Genomic DNA, 13986 nt, shown 5'->3' with positions numbered 1-13986 from the left:
TCGTTCACTTGGGATGCGTTTACTTCCTTGTGATAAAAAGTTACTTTTGTACTTTTTCTATAAATAGGCTCAAAATCACCAACCACTGGTCTCAGCCATTGTGCAATCTATCCTGCTAGCAGGACACCAACTGGTTCGGTCAGTCATCAAACTTTGTCCATTACATGATTAATATTTATCTAATTCTCATGACACCAGTATTATACTTACTCATGCCACAAGATTATTTTTGCTATTCTGTATTTTATTCTATTGTTTGTATGTAATAAGATTGTATTATTTGCTTAAAAATTATGGTATGAGTAACTATACATATTATAGTACCTAAGTACTTATATAATAGATGTAATTAAATACTTGTTAATTTATTAAATAAACTAAAACTTTTGTATTATATTATCTTGTCCTCAGGTGTTACTCTTCACCGATTTCCTAATCCAGAAACAAACACTGAGAGATTTAATACCTGGATTTCAAACATTGGTGGTGAAATCACAAAATTGGATGCTGAAATTGTATTTGGTAACAGACGGGTCTGTCATAAACATTTTGAAGAGATCCACAAATATCCAAATGATAGTGTTCGGAAATGTTCCCTGCTTTGCGGATAATTTCAAACCTCATGAAAATGTAGGTATCTTCAAAGTAGATTTTTACCGCCTAACCATTCCGCGCATCTTTGCGGAAAAAACGATCGTGGCGCCAGCGCACGCAACGGCAGCCAGGCGCCAGTGTGTCTCAAATCGGCGCGAAGCACGCACGCCACTCGTATGCCAAAACCACAAACATGGCCGCATCGCCGCGTCTACTATAAATTCGACCACTCATCGTTAACATTGTGCAAGTTTGGTGTCTAACTGCTCGTCGTGGGACGGACAGTGCTACGAAAGGCGGACCTAGTGAGATCACACACGGAAAGCTGCAGACTTTCAAAGGTAGGTGGTATTATCTATTTAGAGGTGTCTGCAGGTTCATGGGGAGAGATTGTCTAGCAAAGGGAAGCAGGGAGCTCTCGAAACCTTGTCAAAACCTATACAGTCCACTAATAAGATTCCCCAAAACCCAGTGATTAAAACCCCTAAACTCATTCGTCAAGTTGGGGAAGAACATCGAACTGTCCCCAACATTTGGTCCTTCTCGCTGGATATTAGGTTCCCTACTACCATTTTAGACCTTCTCTTCGAATATTTAAGTTCCCTATATCTATATTTTAACATCTCACTAGATACCGAATTTTGTAATTTTCATTTTGTAATATTCAAAAGTGATATTCGAATGACGCCATCTTGCTCAAAATTCGATTCGTAGTTCATCGTAATTTGGAATTAAAATAGGTCAACCGACTTCGTTCATTTTTCTTGTGAAAAGCTACTAAGTAGGCATCTAAATGACCAGTTTGAGCTGTGAATAGGTAGTTATTAATTGTTTTCGCTTCGGTTTTCGTTTGAGTAACTACCTAATATTCATTGCAATTGCGGGTCAATCGTAAATCGAAATCAATCGAAGGGTAAATCGATTGCCTCGCATTTGTATACCTATTCGTTTCGTTAAGGTTCATGCATAAACCTTTCGTGGTTTGAACACTATTCGTGTTATATTCGTATTTCGTTTCGCAAGCGGTCATTAAGATACCTATAGCTAAATTGTTAAATCAAATATTTTTCGACATAAAATAAAATATGAAATAAAAAGTGGGTAAGTTTCGAATACTTGAACATCGAGCGGATTATTCTGCATTTATACCGTACGACTACGACACGACTTACGATTTTAGTCCAAAGAAAAATATTTTTTTTTCTTTTCGTTTTCGTTTATTGCCGTGTCTTAGCTTAGTAATTCGAACCTTTAGGCGCACGGCAGTGGATCAGCCAAGATCAACCAAAAAAGTTTTTTTTTCGGAGTTTCGTTTTCGTTCGTTTTTGTGTTCTAGTCGGGTTATTCGTACTTGTAGGCGCACGGCAGAGGCTCCGCCAAGTTCAACAAAAGTTTTTTTTGTTTCGTTTTTGTTCGTTTTCGACCGTGCTTCCGATTAGTAAATCGTACTTGTAGGCGCACGGCAGTGGCTCAGCCAAGTTCAACAAAAGATTTTTTTTCGTTGTTTCGTTTTTGTGGTTTTTTCGTTTTCCGATTAGTAAATCGTGCCTCAGGCGCACGGCAGTGCATCAGCCAAGTTCAACAAAATTATTTTTGTTATTTTTTCGTTTTCATTTGTTTTCGTGGCTCCGATTGTGCTGTGAGGCGCACGGCAGTGGTTTGTCCAAGTTCATAAAATAAATTTTACAAATTGAATTTAATTTTATCAGTTGATTTTATTTTCGGTTCTAATTGTTTTTATTCGTTTAGATCATGACTGAATCAAATGAGTACACACGTTTGATGCATAGGAGAGGATGCATAGAACAAGAACTGAATACGATAATTCAGCTAGGAATGGAAGCAGATTCTAATGCTATTTCTTATCGCAAATTTATGGTGTCTTGTACGGGACTCACTAGTATACAAGACCAATTCGAACAAATTCAATCATCTCTCGAGAATTTAGAACTTGAAAGTACAAAAGCTTTGAGTCCTGAACATAGCAAAACTCGTGCAGCTTTTAATGATTTAATTCGAGAAATCATGAGTATAAAATTCGGTTTAGAGGAACCGATTTCTAAATCGGAAAGTCCTCAAAATTTACAGCCAGACAGAAAGCAAGTAAAATTGCCACCATTATCAATTCCTTCATTTTCGGGTGATTATAAACAGTGGAATTCGTTTAGTGATCTGTTTATATCGCTGATTGATCAAAATAAGGATCTTTCGGACGTAGCTAAATTTCAATATTTGCTATCGTACCTTCGTGGTGATGCAAGCAAATTATTAAAAGGGATGTCAATCATCAGTAGTAACTATAAAAAAGCATGGAGCATTTTGGAATATAATTATAAAAACGAACGCTTAATCGCCATGCAACATATGGATGCGTTGTATAAGCTCCCAAACCTAAATGCGCCTAGTGCTTCAGGACTGCGGACTATCCTCAGTGGTTTTTTAGAGAATATCGGTGCCCTAGATTCAATGGGTTTTCCGATAGACGAGTGGGACTTCGTATTGTACCATATGTTATACAGAAAATTAGATCCCGACACACGTCGTGAATTTGATAAATCTATTCCTACGAACTCACTTCCGAGATTTTGTGAGCTTCAAGAATTTTTAAATCGTGAAATTGTTGCTTGGGAAAGTTCGCGCCCAACCTCCCGTTTTGATTCGTCTCGTTCCGCGATGCAGAAAGATAGACCTCGCGCTACTTCGTCATTCGTTACTTCTTCTGATTCCAGTAATTCGACGGAATCAAATTCTAATTCGTTCAAATCTAAAGCTTGCGTGTTATGTAATCGAGGGTCGCATTCATTATTTTCATGTGCTGCTTTCAAGAAAAAGAAACCCTACGATAGATTCATGTTCGCGAAAGAAAAAGGGATATGTCTCAGATGCCTAAAGCCCGTGCACGATCCTAATATAGCATGCGCTAAAATTCATTGCTCAGTTTGTGATGCTTCTCATCACTGTTCGATGTTGCATTATGCGAGTACTTCTAGAGAACCATCAGAAGTTCAATCAGAATCTGATCAGCCTTCAGAAGCCCAAGAAAAACCGGATCAGTCTTCGAGTGAATCAGTTAATGTTGTCTCGTTACACTCAACTGATGCGATTTCTAATCAACATACAGTCCTGATTTCGACAGCTATCGTTTTAATTCGCAATTCTTCAGGTAAATTTATTCGTGCTCGAGCTCTAGTTGATCCAGGTTCTGAAGCTTCTTTCGTCACCGACGATTTGGTCACGCGTCTTGGTTTAACTCGCAGCAAGTTAGGCACGCCTATTCAAGGCATCGGCGATCTAACTACTTGTTCGAAAGGATTCGTAACTTCGGTGATTAAATCACACACCGGTCCTGGTTTAGAGTTAGCTCTTCGTGCATTGATTTTGAAAAACATAACGTCATCTAAACCTTCGAACTTTATCGAGACAGAGTCGTGGTCTCATATACAACATTTGCGTCTTGCTGATCCTACTTTTAATTCGCCGTCGTCAGTAGATATTCTTTTAGGAGGAGATATCTATGATGATATTTTCGTCGGACAACCTCTTCGTGGACCTATTGGAACTCCAATGGCCATTTCTAGTTCACTTGGTTGGCTTGTCATCGGAAAAGTTGACCAAAGATTCGTCCGTAATAAAAATTCGAAAACAAATGTTTCATCTTTCGTCGTTTCACATCAAGAGAACAGTCTTGATAATATTATTCGTAAAGTCTGGGAATCAGAATCGACCCCAGACAAATTCGTTTCGTCTTCAGCTGACGATCAACTGTGTGAAGAGACATTCGGTCGAACACACGAACGGTTGACGTCCAGCAAATTTGTGGTCTCACTTCCAATTCGGGAAACTGAGCCACCATTCGATAAGCCGTGTTCATTAGCGCGGAAAGGCTCCCTTTCGAGGGAGCGTCGTTTTGTTCCTGATGAGCAGCTTTGTAATTCGTGTTCGGATTGTACGGCAGATTCTGGCCTTACAGCACCTGTCTCAGGTGCCATTCGAAATCCTCAAGTCTTTCGAGTGGGGAAAGCTACGAACGGTTTTTCGTCGTCACCGTTCTTAGCTATTCGTGTTCTTTCGCAGTTAGTTTCGGATCCTCAATCGGAAGATTCCGAGGCTGCTGAATTTATTCGTCGATTGTCCTATATGGATAACATTCTAAGTCGTTCAGATTCGATTGAACTCACTTTTTGTCTCCAAAATCAACGTTTCGCTCTGCTTATGAGATATGAATTTAAACTTCACAAGCAGTACTCGAACAGTTTAACACGTTTGCAGCGTCTTTCAGATGTAACTAAAGACGTTGAGCCTTCAACAGTTTCCTCAGTTGAAGACAGTTCGGTTAATGTCCTGAGTCTAGCCACGCAGCCTCTAGAGGACGTGTTTTCGTCTCACGTTGAACCTCTGTCCGACAGGGTGACAGATCGTATACTTTCGTCAGAAATTATACGCATTTCCGACCCCCTCGGCTCTTTAATCCCGAATATCGTTGCTGCTGAAGTTCTTATTCGAGAACTTTGGTTAGCTCACGGTCACTGGAGTGCAGAGGTTCCAAGTGACATTAGAAACCCATTCGTCGACCAGCCGGTTCTCCTCAGGGTGGGCGGTCGAAAATCTAACTCGGATTTCGACTATCGGAAAAACTATTTTGTATTATGTTCTGAAAATCATTTTAATCATCTTTTCGTTTCTTTCGCATATAAAATTAATTTGCATTCGGGCTTACGAGCCACATTAATTTCGTTTATAGTAAATAATTGGATTATTTGCACTAAACAAATTGTCAAACTAATAATTTTCCACTGTTTCAAATATTTTCGTCGTCGGGTAATCTTTTTCAAATCTAAAATTACTGATTTGCTTTCGGCTCGCGTGCAAATCAGACTCTTTTCTAAAGTCGCAGTAGACTACGCAGGACCGGTCCTGACAAAGTCTAATGCTATCCGGAAACTTAAAACTATAATTTCATATATGCGTGGATTTTCGAATCGTTCTATGCAAGTTTCACGCATTCAATATTCGTACACGCTTCAACAGTGGAACAAATGGACGAAGCCGATTGAAAACCTTCAAGTCGGGACGTTAGTTCTCGTCAATGACCCTAACTTACCTCCACTACAATGGAAACTGGGTCGAGTTTCCGAAGTAAACTCTTCTAAGGATGGTGTCATTCGCTCCGTCATTCTCCAAACACAACAAGGTTTTCTGAAACGACCTGTTCGTAGGTCGTCTCCATTACCTCTCTCTATTTAATTTGGATTTCGTTTACTAATTATTCTCTTAGTTTAAGATTCGTTTTAAGTTTAGTTAACTTTTCTTTCGTTATTACCAAATTCTTAAATTCAGTTTCACAATTCTCTCTTTAATTTTGAGTCCGGTTAAAATTACATTTTAACGGTGGGCGGTGTTCGGAAATGTTCCCTGCTTTGCGGATAATTTCAAACCTCATGAAAATGTAGGTATCTTCAAAGTAGATTTTTACCGCCTAACCATTCCGCGCATCTTTGCGGAAAAAACGATCGTGGCGCCAGCGCACGCAACGGCAGCCAGGCGCCAGTGTGTCTCAAATCGGCGCGAAGCACGCACGCCACTCGTATGCCAAAACCACAAACATGGCCGCATCGCCGCGTCTACTATAAATTCGACCACTCATCGTTAACATTGTGCAAGTTTGGTGTCTAACTGCTCGTCGTGGGACGGACAGTGCTACGAAAGGCGGACCTAGTGAGATCACACACGGAAAGCTGCAGACTTTCAAAGGTAGGTGGTATTATCTATTTAGAGGTGTCTGCAGGTTCATGGGGAGAGATTGTCTAGCAAAGGGAAGCAGGGAGCTCTCGAAACCTTGTCAAAACCTATACAGTCCACTAATAAGATTCCCCAAAACCCAGTGATTAAAACCCCTAAACTCATTCGTCAAGTTGGGGAAGAACTCGAACTTGCCCCAACAGATAGATTGTGTAGAATAGCAGTTCCTGTACTTCATATGATGCCAGGTAAAATATATTTTGTCCCCATATAGAAAGTAGCCTATGTGTTAATTCAGGGTCTATCTTCATTCCATGTTTCAGCCAAATTGGTTCAGTCGTTGTCACATAAAGGAGTTATAAACATCCAAATTTTCACATTTATAATATTAGTAAGATTACCAATTTAGAATATAATATTGGTTTACATTTGATTATACTATATGCAGGTCTTGGATTATTTATTGGTCTCGCTATGCTCAACTAGATAGAGTCCTACCTAAGAACAATAGCTCCTCAAACGCGCCAACTTATTGGCCTAGTGTGTATTGTTTATTATGTCAAATATGCTTGTGTACTTGTGTCAAACGTATGGGAAAGTTTGAGCTTCATACATTGTTGCTAAGAGAAGAGACGGACTCGAGCCACGCCGACTTAGCGCACATTTACTGGCGTGTTTTTGTGTGTTTGTGTTGTGTGTTTAATACACCGGCTCAATGATATATATGATATATGAGACAGTATACCTACATATCTTTATTTATTTACATAATTTTTTCAGATCGGGAAGTGGATCTATGTGAATCCGCAAGTACTGCACCAGATTCAGTGCCAACCTTTGCAGAATTCCAAATGGACAAAGAACAGTCGTCAAAGTCAATGATTTTTTCATCAGGTATGCTCCAACCTAAATCTATACTAATATTATAAATGCGAAAGAATGTCTGTCTGACTGTCTGTCTGCCTGCTAGCTTTTCACGACTCAACCGTTTAACCGATTTTGACGAAATTTGGTATAGAGATAGGTGGCAGCGTTCGGGAAGCTTCGAAATATCTTCTCGTCCGAAATTCCTCAGTGCTTGAAGACCAAAGTCTTATTTATTTATTCTTTATTGCACACAACACTAAGTAAATCATACATTTTAAAAGTGAGATATATTTTTAAATTACTGTTTTTTTTTTCCAGAGCCACCAAATGTTGATGATAGAGTCATCAAGCCTAGCATATCTTCAACATCTAAGCAGATGTCAGGTATTGTATTTTGAATTGTAACATATCAGATAATTATATTATAGTATTAGAAACTACCTTTTTGATCTAGAGGTTATAGACAATACTATATTAAAATGAATATTTAACTTGCAGAACGTTCTAAAAAGAGACCAAGAGCGGTTGTTGTTAAAGAAATTAAGCAGAAAAGAAGCACAGCTAAATCTAAAGGTATGTCACATCACACTATCCATCCATATCCATACTAATATTATAAATTCGAAAGTGTGTCTGTCCGTCTGTCTTTCTGCTAGCTTTTCACGGTCCATCTGTTTAACCGATTTTGATGAAATTTGGTACAGAGTTAGCTTACATCCTGGGGAAGGACATAGGCTTATTTTTATCCCGGAAAAATAACATGTTTCCACGGGAAGACAGATAATTTAAAATGCACAATCCGTTTAACCGATTTTGATGAAATTTGGTACAGAGTTAGCTTATATCCTGGGGAAGGACATAGGCTACTTTATATCCCGGAAAATAAGAGTTCCCACAAGATTTTAAAAACCTTAATCCACGTGGGCGAAGCCGCGGGTATCCCCTAGTAATATTATAAAGGCAAAATTTTGTATGTGTATGTTTGTTACTCTTTCCCGGAAAAAGTACGGGTTGGGCTGAAATTTGGAACGGAGATAAATTATACCCTGGATTAACACATAGGATTTTATCCCGGAAAATCAAAGAGTTCCCAGGGGTTTTTAAAAACTTATATCCACGTGAACGAAGTCATGGGCTAGTAAATAAATAACTTAATATGTTTTATAGCTCCAAGGTTATTTTATTTATTTGGGAACCACCCACAGAATTACACTTAAATTACATATGGGATGCCTTGAGTTCTATAGGTCTCATGTAACTCCATTTACTGGCAGTTACATCATGCATCACAAAACTGTTATTGGTTCTAATCTTGCATGTACCAATCTATCTTTAGCTTTAACTTTTATAAATATTAATTATTTACTAATTTAAGTTCTATTGTTTCTTCCAGCACCTCAAGTATCTTCAGCCCAACATAAAACGTATAAAATGCTTCTTAAACAGTTGCAAAAATGTGAGGCTAGCAAGAAAAATTTTAAACGAAAATATATGTTGGCTAGAAAAATGACAAAAACAGAGGCATTTAAAATAGTGTCTAAGCACATGACAAAAACAGCCAAAATATTTTGCCAAATGCAAGTTTTCCAGAGTGGCAAGAAGAAGCGTGGAAGGAGATTTTCTCTCGACGAAAAAATTTTGGCACTGTCTCTATACAAACCATCACCTAAGGCATATCGATTACTCCGTAATATATGTGTTTTGCCAAGCAGAAGAACACTGCAAAATGTGTTGCATAAGATTAATTTGAAACCTGGTATCAATGAGTTCTTATTTGAACATTTGAAGCAGAAAGTGGAAAAAATGCCAGAAACTCATAAATATTGCAGCCTTATGTTTGATGAGATGGCTATCGCACCAGGCGTTTCTTATGATAAGAAAAATGATGAAATTAAGGGACTGGTAGATAATGGTGCAACAGTTAAAACAGAGTACTGTGATCATGCTCTAGTGTTCATGATTAGAGGCATCGTAAAAAAATATAAGCAGCCTCTGGCCTATTACTTTTGTAGTGGAAGCACAAAGGCCATAGACCTTAAGGTACAAATCAAAGAAATCATCACTGCATTACAAAAGACAGGGCTGAAAGTTGTAACAACAGTGTGTGACCAAGGTGCTTCCAATCTAGCAGCTATAAATTTATTATTAAAAGAAACAAAAGAAAAATATTTGCGATCAAATAAGACATACAGAGAAGGCTTTTTTAAAATAGGAGATGAGAAAATCTTTCCTCTATATGACCCGCCCCATCTTATAAAAGGAATTAGAAATAATTTACTCACAAAAAATTTAAAATATGTTATGAATGCCAAGGAATGTACTGCAAAATGGGACCACATTGTAGCCTTATATAAAAGATGTCCTGGTTACAGAGGTGTTAAGTTGGTGCCTAAATTATCATCCCATCATGTGTTTCCTGAACAAATACCGAAGATGAGGGTGAAACATTGTACTCAAGTGTTTAGTAAATCTGTTGGGGTCGCTCTTGGATGTATGGCAGGTATAAAGCCTTTTAAAAGACTACTAATATTACTATGTGGTTTTTATTTATTTAGTAATATAGCAGATCTAACATAATATATATATCTCACTCACGGCTATACTCACGTGTTTAGTCGATGTTAGCCTGACTGTTTTGAACCCATCCAGGGTTCTTTTTCAAGGAGTCAGATTCACGCACGCGTCGCGATTGAGACTGAATAGTTTAGAACCCGGATGGGTTCGAAACTAGTCGGGCTATCATCGACTAAACACGTGAGTGTAGCCGTGTGTGTGATATATATAATATGGAAATCACTGACGATAGTTTAAACGCTAAAACAGATCTAATATAGTGGTTTTTTAATCAATGATAAAATATTTAATAACAAAGTCTTCTGTTCCAGTCTTGTTTAGAATTTTCCAAAAAGGATCTAAACACCTATTACTTTGTTTATTTATGTAATATAAGTATTTCTTTCTTTGCAGAACTAGGGGCACTTAAAAAAGAGAGTACAGAGACGGCAGACCTATTAATGTTCTTTGATGATCTGTTTGACAGTGTCAATGGAAGCTACAGTAAAGTAAAGAATGGAAAAGTGTTTAGAAGTGCAGTAACACCAACGTCACCTCATCATAAATTATGGGACTATAGTATTAAAATTCTAAAATCAATGAAATTTATAGATGCCAGAGGTCAAAGAGTAGTGCCGTCTTTATCAAGCTGGATAAAAACAATAGAAAATGTAAAGAGAGTAGCAAAATATTTAAATTCTAAAGGTGTTAACTCGCTATTGCTGCGCCATTTCAACCAAGACCCCATTGAAAATTTTTTTGGGGCAATTCGAGCTCATGGCCATAGTAATATTATGCCCACTGCATCAGCTTTTGAATCGGCTTATAAAACTTTATTAGTAAATAATATTACATCTTCACATTCAGTAGGGTCTAATTGTGAAAAAGATGATAGTGTTTGTCTCCAATCATTAAAATTTCTTTTAACAAAACATGGAGACAACCCTTCTACTGAATGTGAAGGTGAAAGTACTAGTGATCGCATAAATATGGAGGGTTTGAACACAAAAAACAATCGTTCTTCGGAATGTACTCCTACTGATTTTGAAGGAGAAATAGATTGTGGTCATAATATAAATGCGGAGAGTTTGAACAAACAAATCGACCCTCCTTCTGAATGTCAAATTGAAATTGACAGTGAGCACTTGAATATGGAGATTTTAAACATTGATAATATGTTATGTAGCAAGTCTCCTATAGATATTGAAAGAAGCGCAGCAATAGGTTATTGCAGTGGGTGGATAGCACATATAGCTAAGAAAAATATATACAAAAACTGTGCAGTTTGTCAAAATGATTTAGAATCTGACGAACTGCACAGTTTTCACCAATATATAAAATCAAAAGAATATGACAATAAAAAGTGGTTGTGCTATCCTACGAGAGCCTTATTTGACTTCTTTGCACAAGTAGAAAATATATGCATTGAAATATTAAAAAATCATTCAAATAAAAAAAAATTAATAGATTACATTCAGTTAATATTAACAGTTAATTTAAACACATCATTTGTATCATGTCATGAACATAAAGCAATGTTAGAGAAATACTTAATTCATAAAAGCATAACATTTTTTGTAAATAATTGGTGCAAAGAAGTCAGTGGCATCCTCACTGGCAAATCACCTTTGTGGGACAGTAGTGATAATATGAAAGATAAAGCATATAGCCACTACTCGAAAAATAAAGGAAGAAAAAGAAAAAGGCAAGGTTAATTACGATTAATACTAAAATGGTACCCCTAATTTATTATTGACGCTGGCGATCTCACGCAAATTTACTTGTGATAATATAATAATATTTTATTGTTGAATAAATTAACATTTTAATAAATTTGACTGAAATGAAAACTGTATCATTTGCAATTATTATTGGTCCTATACTTACGCAAACCAGAACCAATGATAGTTTTGAGAAAAAGCAGTTTTTGCCTAAATTATGTATAAAAAAAATTGTATATTATTTTTGCAACACATTAAATTAAAAACGATTACAAATATTTTTTTTATACAATTTTATAAAAACTGCGTTAGCTTAGGTTTTGGTTTGCGTAAGTTGGTCCAATTTTCCCTATATAGCTAAGTACGTAGGTACTACATTCTATAGCAGTAGGTACCTATAGGTATATGTATATATAGTATGGCAAAGTTTTCCCTAGACTAATACTAGATGGCGCTCACTCGAAAGAACCCGTAAAGAACCTGAGTTGCCCGTCTATACCCAGTATAATATTGTAGTCTTTGATGCGACCGACCTCGCATCGGCAGTCGGGCAGCGTCGGCCCGTCCGCTACCTTTCGCAGTCGCGCACACGCTATGCCATTTATATATATATTTAACACTAACCGTCACAGTCTTTATTAAACATTTAATTTTTGTTTTGTTTTGACACTTTCATTAACCTTCCTATACATACTTGAACTTGTAGAAAAAAACATGACTTGAAGTATGATACTTTAAATTTATTTCTAACTGTTCTTGTTGATTTTTTGCCCGTCCGCCCCCTTGTGGCTCCCAAATAAAATCCAGGATCCGGCCTTGGTATCGTCATAAAAGATGCCAAAGAGAAAGAGTCATCAGTAGGTAATACTAAAGAAAATTTTAGTGGAAGGACGGCGGACGGCATCAATACAGTTTCTCCTTTGGCTCCAGACTGCTGCAGACGACAGAGTATGTTGTTGCGTTGTGTCAACTCAGTATCTAAAAAATTGGTTTATTTTCCAACTGATTCGTTCTTAGCTGTCTTGCTTATTTTTATCCTTGATTGTTTCAAGTTTGAGAACATTTTTAGTGGAATTTCCGACAAAGATCTTCTTACTGTATCTAACGTTTTTTTTTGTTATCTTCTATTATTGGCTTTAGATTTATTGACTTTTGACTATGCCATCAAAGAGTTAAAAAGTGCAGATTCGCTGATTCGGTAGTAGTTGGCGAAACGTTGCCTTCTCGCGATAACAATTTCGTCAGATTTTTCATCGTCTCAAATACATAGAAATATTTTTTCAAAGTGTGTTATTAATTTATTCAAGGGTTGATTGCGAGTTTATACAAGCTATATAGGGATAAGTTTTTACAAGCTTAATCTGTTCCATGTTTTCCATTTGCTGTCGTTCTAAGATGCCAAGTTACTCTTAAACGATTCAGTTCAATAACTTTTGATGTACACACACTTATTCACCGCGGGTAATGTGGGCTACATTACACATATAAAAATCAAATGTACATATTTAATTAGATTAATTTAGATACCTAATATTAGTTTTGCCGCGCGGCATCTGTGTGCATATTATCGTCCATTGACGCAACGCACACACGCGTGCCAGCGGATGATGCCGTGATTGCGGAACCGGTCAGGCGACTTGCGCCTGCCCCCGCCGCGCCGCGCCGCAGCCCCGAGCCGCGGCGCGTTCCGGCCGAGGGCCCGCCTAGTGGCTTCCAACACCGTCCCTGTGTCCACGTCTGTCTAGCGCGCGAAAACATATGCACGTAATTTTAAATTATTAAGTACGTTACTTCGCGAGACTGTAATTGTTTTAATAGTGCCAATTAAACCGATTGAGTGCTGGAGCCTGTCTTCTGATTATTGGGGAAAGCCTTGGTCTTCCTAAACCACCAGCCCAACCCCAAACTAACACCGCGGGGCACAGCTAGTATGAACTATAGCTAAAAAGTAAAACAATTGTTTTTCAGGTCCCACATTTAGAAAGTGTGCCGAGCATGTCATCTGGCAGCTAGAAGAATTGTTCAGCAACATTTGCAACAGGATGCAAATCGAGGTGTTGTTATACATGCTATACAGTATACTGGCTCCTAAACCACCACCACTTCCACCGCATGTCTTATTTCAGCCGCAAAGGAGGCAAGAACAGACCTTTACCTCAAGAAAATATAAACGTGTCGCTACAACTACAAGACATTGTTTATTTCCTGATTGTAGAAATGTTGAACGTTATTTAGTTCCAAGAAACTATATTATGAAGGAAACTATTCTAAGTCGCCACAGAATTTACATTCCACCTTGTGCTCGTGTATGTAACCTTCATTTGAACTGGGAATATTTGAACCAAGTACATGCGAGCCATACAGATTTTACTAATTCCCAAATGGATAACATGCTTGATACGTTAGAGAACATTTCATTATCACATAAAATCGACTTAAGTAATTTTCATTGCATCCCACCCAACCTATGTCACTACTGGCTAGGTTTGAATGCTAGCCAGTTCTATAATTT

The 13986-nt window shown here is 37.6% G+C and overlaps 1 protein-coding gene across 1 annotated transcript in view; it reads right to left on the bottom strand.

Moving 5' to 3' along the window:
* The window catches only part of Mtmr6 (Myotubularin related protein 6), a 91930-nt gene that overhangs the window by 63280 nt on the left and 14664 nt on the right, over window positions 1-13986 (bottom strand). The gene's annotated exons all lie outside the window — the stretch shown is intronic.

The sequence above is a fragment of the Maniola hyperantus genome, chromosome 22 (genome assembly GCF_902806685.2).
Source record: "Maniola hyperantus chromosome 22, iAphHyp1.2, whole genome shotgun sequence".
Classification (NCBI taxonomy): domain Eukaryota; kingdom Metazoa; phylum Arthropoda; class Insecta; order Lepidoptera; family Nymphalidae; genus Maniola; species Maniola hyperantus.
Note: the sequence above shows the minus strand (reverse complement) of the source record. Positions and strands in the feature narration are given on the sequence as shown.